Raw genomic sequence first — 12503 nt, 5'->3', positions numbered from 1 at the left:
CCGTCCTCCACAGACCACATATTATGGTAGAGTCGCTTCTATGGATCAGCCAGGAGGACCTTGTCTGGTAGTGGGATCTGACTATAATGAAACCTATTTCTTTTTCTTTTTTGGATGGATGGATAGAGGTAGGCAGGCAGGCAGGAGCGAACAAGCCAGCATGGCTGGCCCACGTCCACGTGCGCCTCGCCTCTCAGCCCCTCCAGTGGTCACGGGAAGGTGAATTATCTCCCGGCCCGGGTGAGCTTCTTGTTGTCTAAAATTTCTTATGAGCTCAGCTCTAACTACTGTCCGCCGTGACGTCACCGGGGCAGCCCAGCCAATAGGAGAGGCGCTGGCGCTGATATTAAGGGAAAGTTAGTGCAAAGCCAGGCACCCTCTTTTTTATTGTCGTTGACATTTAAACTGTGTGGCAGATTCTTATGTAGAAATTGGCGATCAAACCTGCCAGTTACCGACTCTCAGAGGCGCAATTGGGAACCCGCGGATCATGAGCCTCTGCCTGCCCTCTCTCTAACAGGTAAACATTTGATGCTCTTTATCCAAGCGTCGGGGGGAGTTGCCGGATTCCTCCTGAAACAATTGCCGCTGCGTTTGTTTCTCTCCTTCTCTGCCTCGTCTAGATTTCTTCCTTCCTTTCATTCCCGTTCTTTCTCTCTCTCTGACCTCCTCGTTTCCATTACCAAGCCCAGGATTTATTTATTTATTTTTTAAAACTCTTATTTCCGCCCCCCTCCCATCTCTCCCAGCCTTGTGCGGAGTGTTAATTACAAGCGGCATAAAAGGGGGTCACGCTGGCTCGTGACCAACTGCCAGGTTCGACGGGGCGCGCACAGAAAGCGCAGTGCCAACAGGTGGGAGGAAGGAAGAGGGCGCGGGGCAGAGAGTTGGGCTTTGGCGTGGCTAGGCAGACGCGAGGCTTGGAGCAGCCCTGACCTCTCCCCGCTTGGGCAACCGAGGCGTCTTGTATGGAAACACCGGCTCATGTGCTCGCTGCCACCGGTTTGGGGATGTGTGGGGAGAGGCATGGGGTGGGTGCGCGGGGGGGGGGGTCGAGAGAGGAGGGAGAAGTTGGTCCTTGACCTCGCCCACGGCCTCTAGCCCTCGCTAGGGCGCTCCCGAAGTTCAGGCAAGGGAACGAAAGAATGCGGCTCGCATACTTGGGTAGCATTTTCAATCCCCAGACCGTGTGATTTGAGCTTTCCTTGGGAAGACCTAATAATTAACGATTTCCACTGAGGTAGAACGAAAAGGGGCTTCGGATTACGCACGCCCGGCTCGCCTTGAGCTTCTGGGCACTTCAGAAGGGACTCTGCAACGCAGAGACGTCGGGGGCGTTTGGCGCAGACAGATCCTCGGGTCCGGTGGATCTTTCGGGGTTTTGCGGAGTTAGGGGCTGGTTTTTTGTTTTCTCCTTCCCCCAGTCTGACCTGGAGTCCTGCTCCACTCTCCGGTCAGTTCACTCACGTGCCTGGTAACCACTTGCCAACTGGGGTCTGTTTGTGAACCGGCGCATATCCACACCCCTCTCTCCCCGTCCTGGATGGCTCTGCTCGCGGCGACTTCTGCGCTTAGGCGAGCCGGGAGGGGCTGTCCGTTGGGGCACCCACCAACTCTGGGGCGTCCCCACGTTTCCAGCAAGGTAATGTCTCGGCTAGATCATTGTTCCCAGACTGAAGCTGTACCAAGGAAAGAGTGAGCGGGAGGGGGTAAACAATCCTTTACTAAGGCAACCTGCGAAGCGCGCTTTTTCGCGCCCGATCCACAAACCACTTCAGCCGAAATCGATACGTCTTCCGTTGGAGTTAAAACTGACGTTCCTTTCTAAGCACAGGTAAATCGGCCCAGTAAGACTTACTCCGGAGTAAAGGAGCTTTGGGGCCTTAGCCGGAAACGTCGGTGTTTTCAAGGCAGTCCCTTAGAAATCCATAGGATTTGTTTCCATATGATGTGTTTAATGCTAGGCTGTATGTTAAAGTATACTGCTAAGTATTCCTGGTCTGCATAAAATGCAGTCGGTGTATTATAAGAGGTGGAGGGAGAGAGAGAGAGAGAGAAGAGATTGCTGTTTTTCTGTTGCGCCTGTCATCTGTTGCCGTCAGGTTAACTGTCTCTAAAACTTTCTGCTTTGGGAACTGCTTCCTGGATCCGCGCGTTTAACTTCCTTTGAGGTTGCGGCGTGGTGATGGTTTTCTTTTCCATTAGGTTGCTCGAACGTCTGAAAAGGTGTGCAGAAATACCCTGGTTGGTGCCTGGTGGAGCCTCTCGTTGTGTTTTTTGTTTTTGCTTAACTCTGGATGGTTGGTTTATTAGTGGAAGAGAAAGCAAGGGGAATTGTACGGTGCATTTAAGTTCAGAAACGCAACTTCAGCCGCACAATCGAGACTCCAATCTTAGGCACCCATTATTTGTAAGGAAAAGTTCTGTTTCAACCGATTGGACTTACTCGTGAGTAAACAGAGCTTGAGCTGCGCAGGGAGAAGTCCGCACCGCACTTCCTGAGAAGTAAAACTCGGTATCCTGCGCGCACGGTTGCTTGGGAGTAAATTCAAGCAGCTGGAAATAGAAGGGCGCCTAGGATTGCAGCCCAAGGCAGGTAAATTGTGTTTTAGATTCTTCCTTCTCCTTCTTCTTCTTTGTACTTAATTAGAAAAAAAGGGATTAGTAGGATAATGGCTCTCCCTTCCCTCCCTCTCTTTCTCTCTCTTTTCCATTCACTCTCCTGGATCAAGCTGTAAGACTTCGCCTTCCCAGCCCCTCAGCTCCTACACCAAATCCCTTAAGGTGCTTTGGCACCAAAAAAAAGGGGGGGGAGTCCACTTTAATCTCCACCGGTAAATGGACATTCTGGGTGAGTAATAAATCAGACACCCAGCCTCGCAGGTCCTCCTCCCTAATTAGAGATGTTTATTGGAGATTGTGTTTATCCAGCTGTCACGACGAGAAAAAGCTGTGACATAATTACCTCTGACCACATAGTCTTTTATACGCATATCTCGTTGACATCCAGCACCATCGGTTCGCATTAAAAATGACAAGATCAAAATGTTGATTTTCGCAGACGGGATAATATTTCTCCACCTTTACCTTAATTGAAACTCAGCTCGAGGGGAGGGACGGGCTTGAGCGTCGGGCCAGTCCATTAAAAAAAAAAAAAGAACCACCACCCCCCATTCAACTTTTCCCCTTCAGGATAATTTTTTTATTAAAAAAAAATTAAAATATTTTTTAATTAAAAAAAATCTGAGTGAGGTGGTGTTGAGGAACATACCAAATTCTTTCCGTCCGTTTTGACTGCAAACCCACTCCAAAGTTCTTCGTTCGCAAACAGGCACAGGAGGGGGGGAAAGAGAAAAGTGAGGAAGGAAAGGATGGTCTAAATTGGCATAGGCTTTTCAGGTGCTGCCTTCCACTCTCTCTCGAATTCCGGTGGTAAATAGAAAGGCAGCGGGGGAGACAGAGAGAAATAACTACGCTGGTTTCGCTTTGAGGTGAGCCAGTGCTCCTTTCTAGGCGCGCAGTGCCGGGCTGGGTCTGGCGTGGGGTTTTCGGAGGCTGCAGTTCTGAGGGTCTCGCTGCCTTTGCTGCAGTTGTTTCTCTGGCAGCGTTTGTGAAACCATCTGCGTGTTTCTGTTAGGCGGCGATGATAAGCTAAGAATTGCTCTGTAATTGAAAATATATTTTTTGGGGGGGAGTCTGGCTTGACAAATATCAAGGGGGCGAGTCTTTTGATCCTTTCTGCCGCTGTGTTCTCTAGTCGCTAATAAAACTCGCATTGAGCTCCTTAGCGCCTTGATTAACAGGCAGATTAACTGTTACTGGGGTTTGGAACAGCTTGTCCCAATCAATAGTGTTTAAAAAGCCCGTCAGGATGCGCTTTGCTGGCGAGTCCCCGCTCCCCTTCCGCTTTTCTTTTGAAGGGGGGAGACTTTTCCAGCAAGTCCCTTCGAAAAATCTACCAGACCAAGATAAATATCAAACCTTTCCTGGATGAAGGAGGGGGGGAAACATGGATGTTGCCTTTTCTTTCAGAGTCCATAAATTGAGTCCTTTTCTTGTCCCCTCCCCTTCGCCTTTATTTTTTTTTAATCCTTCGACACAAAAGGTTGCGCCTTCTTGCAAAACGCCCGACGTAAAAGAGGTTAAATCGATTCCAAACTTTTTGCAGATTGCTCCTAAACTCGCCAAAGCTCCATTTAACTCAATGTCCGGCGCATTAGAGGTTTCAAGCGCTCTTTCTCCATATCCGACTCGGCATTCGGTGTCCGGGAGGCAAACGCATTGTAGTCTAACACGTCAGGGTTTGTGTATCTCTTCAGTGGGAGACTGAAGTGGACAAGAGGACTTTAAGCATTTTTCTGGGTATTAAAAAAAGGAGGTTCGCGAGCCAGATATTAATACAACGAGACGATCCAGGAGCACTGAACTGAGCGACTCCTGTTTCTAAGGAAGCGGAGAAGGGGAGAATATTTTTTTTATTATTTGTCCCTGACAAATAAATACCTACTTCTGCAATCAATGGCAGTATTGGGAGAATGAATCTAATTTAGTCACATTTCCTTGATATGTTTGCTTTCTGCGAGAAAGTAGTAGAGATGTTTGCTGTTTCTTTTAAGGGGGTGTAAGGGGTTTTTTGGGGGGGTTAAATTGCAAAGGATTATAATTTTTCAGTTGTAATTCTCTCATCTTAATATTAACTTTCCGAGTGATTTTGAATCCACTTACTGAACACCTGTGCCCTTCACACACACACACACACACACACACACACACACACACACTTCAAGGCAAAGATAAGTTTAATCCAAAGGCAGAGTGACTAATGCACCTGACACTGGTACATAAGGCGAGGGAGAATTAATCATATTCTCCCCATTCCATCCGCCCCCCCCAAAAAAAGAAAAGATATAAACCGGTATCCCTAGAGTTATTTCCCACCGCAGGAGTATTCGTAACTGCTCAAGACATTTCTGATCAATCCACTCTGAATCCACCAGACGCTCAGAAGAATGAGCCAGACTCTGTTGTAGTAAAAACAGGAAGTGGCACCTTCGAAATAAAGCCTAACAGACGGACCGCGGCATAAGCTTTGGTGGTGCAGATCCCTCTTCCTCAGAGGCAGGAAGTGTTATCCTCAGTTAGCACTCAGTTTACAGACAAACACGTCGTGCATCAGACTCCGTTGGCTCCCCTCCACACAGAGCTTATGCCACAATAAATCTGTTTGGCTTTCAGGTGCCACAAGACTCTTCGTTGCTGTTGCTGCCCGTCTGGTGTTCGTTCTTGCCAAATTAGAAAAGGCGCAAGCTGCCATCCTAGGTGCGCGTCTTTGGGGAGTAAATAAGCTTCCCCCCGCCCCATCCATCCACGATGACATTTCCGAATCTACGTGGAGTGCACGTGTCTACTTAGAAATCCACTTGGGATCCGGACCCTTGCTTCTCAAGTCCTCTGGTTGCGGCGGTCCCTCCAGGTCTGGTGGGCAAGCTGCTAAGGTGCCAACCTGGTGAGCATCAAATGCATTTGATTCTCCGTTCAGCGCTTATTTTCCCTCCTGTGGTCAAGAGAAATCCCTGGAGAAAAGGGCCATTTCTTTCCCCTGCAGCCAATCTACCCTGGCGCGCTCATTCCTCATTTCCACTTCACATGCAAAATTGGTGGGGGTAATCATCCCTTACCCCGCAAGAAGGACGCTTGAGTTTGCCACCCCACTCGCGACCATTTCCACGGCCGCATCCCTCCTTGCTCCATCGTGTGCCTGCCGCTTTAAGCAAGTTAATTCTCAAGTTCAAAGCTGCTGACAAAAGACTAAAAAAAAAGGAACAGGGCAGAGGAGTTTGGGGTTTCTCGTGTTTTATTCTGTTTTTGTTTTGTTTTGTTTACACCTGTATATACCTGGGGGAATCCAGAACGTGCTTTTTTTTAAAAAAACTTGTGTTGTTGTTTAAAAACAAAACAAAACAGAGCAACCCAGAGTTAAAATGGCGCCCTTCGAGTTGTGGCTCAACTTGGCAAGGACTTTTCCCCCCTCTGGTCGTTGGAGAGCAGGTACTATTTCAAAGGCTCCCGGGTTTGTCGCTGGCAGCGCTCGCCCCCAGACGCTGCTTGCGAGAGCAAGTTGAGCGAAGGCGAAGGGCGTCGCTCCCTGGCCGACGTGCGCTCTCGCTGCACGTGAGAATCTGCTCCCCTCGCCCGGATCTCCCACGCGCGCGTCTTCTTCCATCTCGATTCTCCCAGCCGGATCCGAAGCGGGCTTCTTCTTTCCACGGCGCTTACTCCTAAGCAAGCGCGCCTGGCCCCATTCCCCCCCCCTGCCCCGCCTCCTTTACTCTACTCCAGGACTCATCCCAAGTTGTGTTTTTTCCCTCACAAGATTTTTACACTTTTCTCCCTCGCTCTTTAAAACACACGCACACTCGCACACTCTCACTTCGCCCTGCTCTGTCCCTCCTCCCCTTTTCTCGCCTCTCCGCAGAAATCCCACTTTCCTTTCTCACACCCCCATTCTACACGCCTTGTCCTCTTCCTCTCCTCTTTCTCTTTCACACATGCACATTGTCATGCAGGCCCTCCGCTCCGCTCCTGTCTTCCTCCTCCTCCTCCCTCCCTCCCTCCCTCTCCTCGGCCCCTCCTTCCCTTTCAACTTTTGCTTTCCTTGCTTCGGAGGCTCCCTCGCCTGCCCTCGGCCTCCCGTCTCCAACGTCCTGATAAATCAGCAGCAAAGCGAGGCACCCAATCTTTTTCTTCTTCACCTTTTGTGGCACTTTTTTCTCTCCTCTCCCCCCTTCTTCCTTTCTTCCCAGACTTGCTTCCTCTCTCCTTCCATTCCCATCTCTGCAATGACGTCAGATTATTCACCGTTTCCCTCCCCTTATTATTTCCTCCCCCCCCCCGCAGTTAAAAAACAAACAAAACAAAACTAGCGGGAGGGGGTGGAGAGGGAAGGGGCACAAGGCCCACTGTGCCCTGGGGGAAATAGCAACAAGATTACGGCTTCTTTATTCTGAAGGAGCAGCATATAAGGAGGTGCTAATCCAAACGAAGGCTAATTGAATGGTTGTAAAAATGAAATTTGCCTGAAGATCTGGACGTGTCCGTCCCCCCTAAAAACAAGCGTCATGAGTTCTTCATTTTATTCTATTTTCCCCACCTTTCTACCCTGTTGTTTTGCCTTTTTCCCGTTTCCACTTGAGGAAAGTATTAAAAAAATGTTTGTTGGACAAAAAAAGAGAAAAGATTCGTCTGATTTCCAGAAGACTAGAAGTCACATTAAACAAAACAAAAACCCCCAGGATCTCGGGGATTATTTTTGTTATTATTCTTATTCTCTTTGCGATCTTTTTTTTAAGAGGGAGAGTTTTTTCAGACAACAGGAAGAAAAGAAAAGAAAAAGCTTTGCAGAGGACTAGCTTGAAGGAGCGGGGTCTTTTCAAGACACTTTGCTAAACTATCCCGCAGCGGCAACTCTATGCGGTGAAACCCGCGAGGCAAGCGAGACATTGGCTTGGTAATCTATGTTTTCTTCCCGTTTTGATCTCTCTGCAAAGATCTCCTTTGGCGCACTTTGAAAAAGCTTGCGCCCGCTGAAGTCAACAGCAAAGTTCCCATGGAGTTGAATGGAGCAGGACTGCCGTGTAAGATTTAGCCATTGATAGCGGGGGCTTTGCAGAAATTAGCAGGGTTCCAATGTATTGGAGACACTTCAAAAATAACAGTAGGGCAAAACGAAAGGATAATAAATTTAAACACAGAACTAAAATCGTCCAAACTACACACACACACACACACACACACACACACACACACACACACACACACAGTCCTACACCTCTATTAGTAGCAGCATCCCAGCTATGAGAATTCTCAAGTTTCCTACCTACCTTTCAAGGGGAATCCTATTAGAATGTCCCCGTGTGGTTGGCTTTTTCACCCCAGCTTTCCATCATAGTTATTCGGCTCCGATTACACTGAAATAAAAAGGATATTTCCAGCAAGTGTGGAGGGGGGTGCAGCTCGCCTTAGGCCTGAACTGGAGGTAAAAGATTTGTCCAACCCACCGGATCTCTTTCCTTCAGCAAACTGAAGTGGCCTGGGTTATCGATGCGGGCTGCAATGTGGGATAGAGAAACAAATAAAAAATGGGGGGGGGGGCAATGCCCGGGTGGGAAAAAATCTGGATCAGCAAAGGAAAGAAGAAAGGGAGGGGAGAGAGAGAGAGAGAGAGGTCTTCCTGAGTGGCGTTTGCAGAAGAATGTCTCAACCCTCCCAGCTAGGCTGGGCAATTCTCTCTGACTCTTTCCCATTTGCTGCAAAAAAGACACCAAAAACTTTGGAACCGGAGGCCTGGAAAAAGAGGGGACCGAGGAGAAAGTCCTGATTTTAAATCCCAGCCTTTCTTTGCTGCAGCCTCCTCTCTTTCCCCTAAAAAAATTAAAATAAATAGAAAGCAAGACCCATAAAAGCGCAGCCCCACACATTAGTGGTAATCAGCATCAAGGCAAATTGGCACAAGAAGGAAGGAAAGAAGGAGGGAGAGAGGGAGGGGGACACAGAAAGAGAGAGAGAGATCCACACACATCCCAGAGAGGAATCGCCCGGTAGTCTCTTAAGAGCCCATTTTGTGCTATTAGGGGCCGCGGTAGCTTCTCTGCAGGGCTGGAGATGACAGTGCATGACGGCCTGGCAGCCCATTATCCAGCTCCTATTGAGGCGTCCTTTCACTCCCATGCAAACTCCTTGGCAGAGTCGTTTGTCTCCTCATTGTACTTTATTGAAGAATGCAATGGTTGTCAGGGCCCTCATTCAATCGCCAGCCACTTTATTGATGAGCTCTGACTTTTAGCACTTTTCACATGTCAAGAGAAGTCAAGTGTATGCGGGGCTACGACTTCATTTTATGCTTGGCGCGTTCGTGTCCCACCCACCCCCACCCGAAACCCTTCCCCACTTTTTTTGCCTCTTGGAATTTCTGGGGCTTTTTGCCTTCTTTCCTCCTCTCCCCCCCCCCGTCGCCTCCCTGCCCCCTCCCTCTCTCCTCCTTTCCCCTTCCCTCTTTGTGCAGAAGTTCATCTCCCCCACCCCTCCCCACTCCCCGCCTCCCAGACCACTCGCCATAAACGATCGGAACACCCTGAGCTCAAACTGGTGCTGCCAGTGTCACCTTAAATGCAGGCGCGGAGGGGTTGCTTTGGAGTGTACTGAGGTGTGTCTTAATACTCCGCCATTCAACAAATGAACTTGTGGTGGTGTGTGGTCAGAGAAGCAAAGTCATTTGCTTTCCTTCGGCCCCTGATTTCCCTGGCAGGAGAGAAAGAGAGGGAAGGAGGGAGGGAAAGAGAGAGAATCGCCCTGCGCACATGAGTGAGCTAAATCTGGTGAGAGCAACACGCAAAACCCCCTCTCCAACACACACACACACACACACGCCGACCCTTGCGGTGGAGATATTTTAGCACTCCTCCCTCCTCTCTTCCTCCCCCTCCTTGGAGTGTCTGCTAGAGAGAGGTGGGGGGGGGGGAGAGAAACACAACAGCACTTAGTCAACAAACGGCACGTGGAAGAAGTTTGGGTGTTTGGGAAAGGACTCTTCAGGCCCCTTCACGAAAGTCCTCAATACACAAAGTAAAGTGTGTATTTGCTCTGCACTTTCCAGGCAGCGGGGAGAGAGAGTTTCCTTTCTCCATCACATTTCGAGGAGAGAGAGGGAAGGGGGGGGGGGAGGGGAAAAATACCCACACACCCAACTGTGGACTTGGCTACCTCCAGGCGATTCCCAGTTGACAAAGCGCCTGTCTCCCAAATATTTATGTCGTTACCATTTGAATGTTATTTTTTCCTTATCTCCATTGTCTGCTGGGAGCGAACTGTTTAAATGCAAATAGTTCGCCCCCCTCCCTTTCTGTCTCTCCCATCCCACCCCTCAAACACACACACACACACACACACACACACACACACACACACACACGCCCGCCCGCCCGCCCGCCCGCACAAACCTAGATCGCCTTGGAAAGAAAAGGGCAGTCCTCGTTTTTATTTTTCCGAGCGACGTTATTTATTTACTCCAGGCCCTATCTCGGAGGAAATGGGGCGAACAGAGGGGATCTCTGAGGTGGGGAAGGAGGCAAAGAGGCAAAAAATAAAAAAGTTCAGCCGGGAGACATGACTAAACCCTAACCAGGAAAACATTGTGTCCCCCCCCCCAAAAAAAAACCCCGAAACCTTAGCGGAGGGTGCCTGTCCGCTCACCGCGCGTCCCGGAGCCTCGCATTTGAGCCCAGGGATGGTGGCAGAGGAACTCAGGGCAAAGAGGGCTGGAGATGGGGGGGGCGGGTGTAGGGGGAGAGAGAGGTCGGTGGAATCTAAGCGAGGAGGAGCGGGGAGCTGGGGGGGGGAGCAGGGGAGAGAGAGAGAAGCCAGTGCATTCATATTCAAACAAATGGGCCAATTGAACCAGGCAGTGCGAGTGAGCGTCCAATCGGCAGCTAGGAGGCAATGGCGTTGCTTTGCATAAAGCAATATTTTGTGTGGGAGCGAGCGGAGCATTTGCATGCGTGGAGTGATTAGTGGGTTTGAAAAGCGAGCCCTGGCTCAGCCTCATTTCCCGCTCTGGTTCAGGCGCAGGGAGGAAGTGTTTTGCTGGAAGATGATGACAGAGGTCAGGCTTTGCTAATGGGCCAGTGGGGAGCAGGGGAGGCGAGGCAGAGACCAGGCGCACACATACATTAATACACTTGAACCATCACCAATCAGCATAGGTGTGCTCTGTCTCTCCCTCTCTCCCTCCCTCTCTCCCCCCTACTTCGCTCACATCCTCTTTCTTTCTCCCTCTCCAGTCAGTGACAGCCCATTTTATTGTCAATCTCTGTCTCCTTCCCAGGAACTCAAGATCACACAACCAGCAGCTTCAGTGGAGAAAAACTCTTTTACTGGCAACCCTTTTTAAGGCACCATCATTTCAAATCAGGGGCGCTTTTTAAAACTATTGACAGGAGCTTTGACAACAAGACAGGATGCCTCAGAAAGGTGAGTCTGCTCGTTTCTTCTCCTCGCTTCAGTTCATTTTAATATTTAGACAGGTCTCTCCCTCTCCCCCCCCCTTTCTCTCTCTCCCCCCCCCCTGTTTCGCTCACATACACACCATTTCTTACATTCCGGGAAAGGATCTTAAACGAGAGGCCAGTCTCAAAGGCTTCCAAACTTTGTCCTTTTCGCTCCAGCCTTCTTTCTCCTCCTCTTCTTTTTCCTCCTCTTCCTCCTTCATGGACCGACCCCCGCCCCTGTTTTCTGAGAAAGCATCTCTCTCTCTCTCTCTCTCTCTCTCTCTCTCTCTCTCTCTCTCTCTCTCTCTGGATAGCAACAGCAGCAGACTCGCCCGGCCTTTCCGCTAGACAGAGCCCCACGAAAGGCTTACTCCGTTTAGCACAGTGCGGTAGGGACGGCCAAAGCTGTAGGGATCATCTGAGCGCGCGCACACACACGAGAATGCATCACACCTGGTTCCTATGAGGGGCATTTGTTGTTGCGGTTGTTGTGAAGGAGGCGTTATGAACCACACTGCGTTGCTCGGCCGCTTGCTTTCTTGGGAAGCTGGGTCCATCCAAGCTCAGCGTCTTTCTCCCCCGCTTCTTTTCCCTGGTTGCTTTGTATCTCCGTCAAGCTGAAGCTGTGTGTGCGTATGCGTGTGTGTTGATGAGGGACTTTCGTTTAGGCAACTCTCGCTTCTCCCTTTATTTATGTCTATATCTCTTTTCCCCCTCAAACTAACCGACCTTAAGGAAATGGGGAAGAGAGAGACACGCGGGCCGGCGGGAGGGGGGGACGACGACACAGAGTCACATTCTAGGCCAAGTCAGGTCTCAGTAGTTGTATCCGGGAAGGTCTGAGCGGAGCTGAAGGACTGTCACTCTCAATCAAGCAGCCGCGAGATCTCCCCAAACTTGTCCACGACGAGACTAGGAATGAGCAGAACTTTCTAACTTGATCACTACCTGGCTCGAAGTACAAACTGTTTAAACAAAAACAGCCACAAAAAAATAACATTTCTCTCTCTGCGCTCTTTGCCACCCCCCCAGCACTTCACTCAAATCTCCGAGATCGTTTAAGTCTCCTGAGTTTTGCGCTCCAAAGAATCTGCGATCAATAGCTCCCCCCACCCCATTCTCCACAAGTTTCTAGGCTAGAGAATGTTGCCTGCTTCCTTTTCAAGTAGCAAATGGGTTTTTTGTTGCTGTTGTTTTGGTTTGATTTTGGATTTTCGAAATCTCATTTCCTTGTTGGGTGGATGTTTCGAAGTTTCGCCCAGACTCACGTAAAATGCAGGGCGACCCCAAAAAAAGTTCATTCCCCACCTCCTCGCTTCTTCAGTGTTTCCACCTCTATCGCCATACATTGAGGCTGAGATTTTACGCACACTTTCATGTGAGAATAAACGTCACTGAAACAAAAAGCATTTCTGAGTGAACTTGCATAGGCAAGGGCTGCACAAGTGATCGCTTCAGGAG

The 12503-nt window shown here is 49.7% G+C and overlaps 1 protein-coding gene across 6 annotated transcripts in view; it reads left to right on the top strand.

Moving 5' to 3' along the window:
- The first annotated feature begins 335 nt into the window (after positions 1–335).
- PAX6 (paired box 6) overlaps positions 336–12503 on the top strand; it is a 42788-nt gene continuing 30620 nt past the window's right edge. Inside the window, exons 1-2 of one of the 6 annotated variants that reach the window (XM_083511945.1) lie at positions 336–520; positions 10880–11025. The gene's annotated coding sequence lies outside the window, so the exon portion shown is untranslated. Of the gene's footprint in view, positions 521–1424; positions 1643–1708; positions 1835–10546; positions 10658–10738; positions 10758–10879; positions 11026–12503 lie in introns of those variants that run through there. The other 5 variants (XM_083511947.1, XM_083511948.1, XM_083511946.1 and 2 more) reach the window with 5 other exon arrangements.

This window comes from Podarcis liolepis (assembly GCF_965112155.1).
Source record: "Podarcis liolepis genome assembly, chromosome: 1".
Classification (NCBI taxonomy): Eukaryota; Metazoa; Chordata; class Lepidosauria; order Squamata; family Lacertidae; genus Podarcis; species Podarcis liolepis.
This window is presented reverse-complemented; position numbering and strand designations above follow the sequence as displayed.